Source organism: Ochotona curzoniae, unplaced genomic scaffold (genome assembly GCF_017591425.1).
Source record: "Ochotona curzoniae isolate NIBS_2020 unplaced genomic scaffold, NIBS_Ocur_1.0 contig_517, whole genome shotgun sequence".
Classification (NCBI taxonomy): Eukaryota; Metazoa; Chordata; class Mammalia; order Lagomorpha; family Ochotonidae; genus Ochotona; species Ochotona curzoniae.
This window is the reverse complement of record NW_024466454.1, coordinates 4,199,085-4,201,535: the sequence shown is the minus strand read 5'-3', so window position 1 is coordinate 4,201,535 and position 2,451 is coordinate 4,199,085. Positions and strand designations below refer to the sequence as shown.

The 2,451-nt window shown below is 39.4% G+C and overlaps 1 non-coding gene across 1 annotated transcript; it reads right to left on the bottom strand.

Moving 5' to 3' along the window:
- Nucleotides 1–1,495: 1,495 nt before the first annotated feature.
- LOC121162248 lies at nt 1,496–1,602 on the bottom strand. Its single transcript, XR_005884768.1, has one exon. It is a non-coding gene; the product is annotated as a U6 spliceosomal RNA (small nuclear RNA).
- Between the last annotated feature and the right edge of the window lie 849 nt (nt 1,603–2,451).

Here is a 2,451-nt window from a genome sequence, read left to right as displayed (position 1 = left end):
AGGACATAGGACTTTAGTCCAATGGGATTCAGGGTTTCCAGCAAGGTTGTCCAGAAACTGCCTCTTTCCATCTCAGGTGTCTGCTTTCCTCTGTATCAGCTTTATTCTCAGACAACAAAGATGCTCAACAGCAACTCTAGGCTTACAGCTCACAAAACTCCACCCTCCAAGGCAAAAAGCCTCTTGTGCAGTCATTCAAACAAAATCCCCATGACTTCCTAACCAATCTCTGTGCTTCATACCACACTAAGCCTTAATCAGGAGACTGAAGGACACAAGTCCTAGATCATAGAACCTCAAAAAGAAAAACATGAGGAAATCACCATTTTGGGACAGGCAAGTTTTTATTTAAAAAAAAAACACTAATAGCAAAAGAAAAAATGAACTTAAATGTAGAAACTGTTTGACACATACCATTTGGAAAGGGGAAAACAAAACAGATGGATGAAAAACAGTACATTTCGTACACTATAAAATAGTTCTGTCACTGTTTTTAAAATGGCACAAATCTGTGTTGATCAATATAAAAGATCCGTGGGGACAAATCTGTTTTATTCATTGCATCTCTATCACCTAAAATAGTATGCAATAAATTTCTATTGAATGAATGGATCTCTGAAATATACTAAATTAAGAAGAATGGTGTGTATAGAATAATCAAAATACTTTAAAGATTTATTCAAGGGTAAAGACAAATCTCCCATCTGCTGGTTCATTCTCTAAGTACCCACAGTAGCTGGCACTGGATCAGGAACTCAACCCAGGGCTCCCTCCCAGATATTGGGAACCCAACCATGTGAGCTATCCCACAGTCCCAGGTTCTGCAGGAGGAGGAAATGGGAATCGGAAGTGCAACCAAGTACTGAACCCAGGTACTCTTCTGAGGTGCCACACAGGTCTTTAATTTTTTTTTTCAGATTCCAAATTACATTTTAATGTTCTAGCAGTGCGGGGATTAGGGACAGTGATCCCTGAAACATGGAATTCTTTATTCTCCCCAAACCTCCCCACCACTGATTTTCCCTATTTTATTATAATTTTATAGTCCTTCATAGGCAGTCATAACTCCATCATTGTGCTGTTTAAGTTTATCCTGAAATTGTGGGTATGGGCAATAGCAGACAGTCCAGCATCCTATTGTCAAGATTTAACAGTTTCATTGGGACTCCATCTTTGATCTCAACATAGAGATGCATACTGCATTGTATTCTCACATCTGGATATGATGGTCTCCATGACAGTTACTATACATCACCTTAAATGAAAAGGCACAACAGGATAAAGTTTTTAAAAATCTATAACAACATGGAGCTATATAACATGCTACTGAATAACCAGTGTGTCAAAGAAATGAAAACAACAAAAAACCTTCTTGGAGAAAATGATGCTACTGTCTATCTATGAATCAGTGAAGAATTCAATAAGAAAAACTATTCTGAAGAAATGAAAAATAACAAAAATATCAAAACCCATGTGTTACAACAAACAGTGTTGAAAAAATATTGATGGTTTCATGAATTTGCATGTCATCCTTCCACAGGGGCCATCCTAATCTTATCTATATTGTTTCAATTTTAGTATATGTGCTGCTGAAGCGAGCACTGGGACACAGGCCTCTTAACTGCTAGGCAACATGAACACCTCTCACTAAAAAAAGTAACATACTTTAATTTGTAAATGTATAGAACCAGAGTAAGAAAGGAGTGAGGGTAATTTTACTTTGTCTTCCTTATACTTATAAAAAGGTTGAAATATATTAAAATAGGAATAAAAATGAAAATTGGCAGTGTCTCTTAAGCCCTCAAACAATGCCCTGCCTAGTCTACAGGAATCATTTCCAGCACTTCCAGGGATGTCTCCAGACTCTTCCTCTAAATTCCACTTCAAAGTATCAATCATAATGACTTTTTCAAGTTTTAGCCTAACTTGTACACAAGTGAGAAGCTTGTGCTACACAAATTGACAGCCAAGATCTTGTCTTACCTATTTTTCAAGCTGCATCTCTAGGCATCACCTCAGACCCAGCCCTTGAACAATGGTCCTGTACCCTGTCACTGACTCAGAATGAGTGGGGCCATGCTTTTGGTCCAGGAATGTTCTCAGCACAACAGAGTGAGGTCAGTTTTATGTCCTACACAGGTGAGATGCTTGTAAGATGCCTTCCTGTCACTGGAGTTGCACACAAAGTGATGGGGGTTGGCATTGCGCCACAGCCATCACCTGCAATGCTGATATCCCATATGAGCCAGTTCAAGTCCCTGTTGCAGTGCTTCTATTCCAGGCCCCTGTCAAATGCACCTACGAAAGCAGCAGCAAATGGCTCAGGTACTTGGTTCCTGCCACACATATGGGAGACCCAGAAGGGGTTCCAGGCTCAAGAACTGGCCAGGTCCAGCCCTGAGCATTACAGATATTTGGGGAGTGAACCAAATAGATAGATAAAAGATTTTT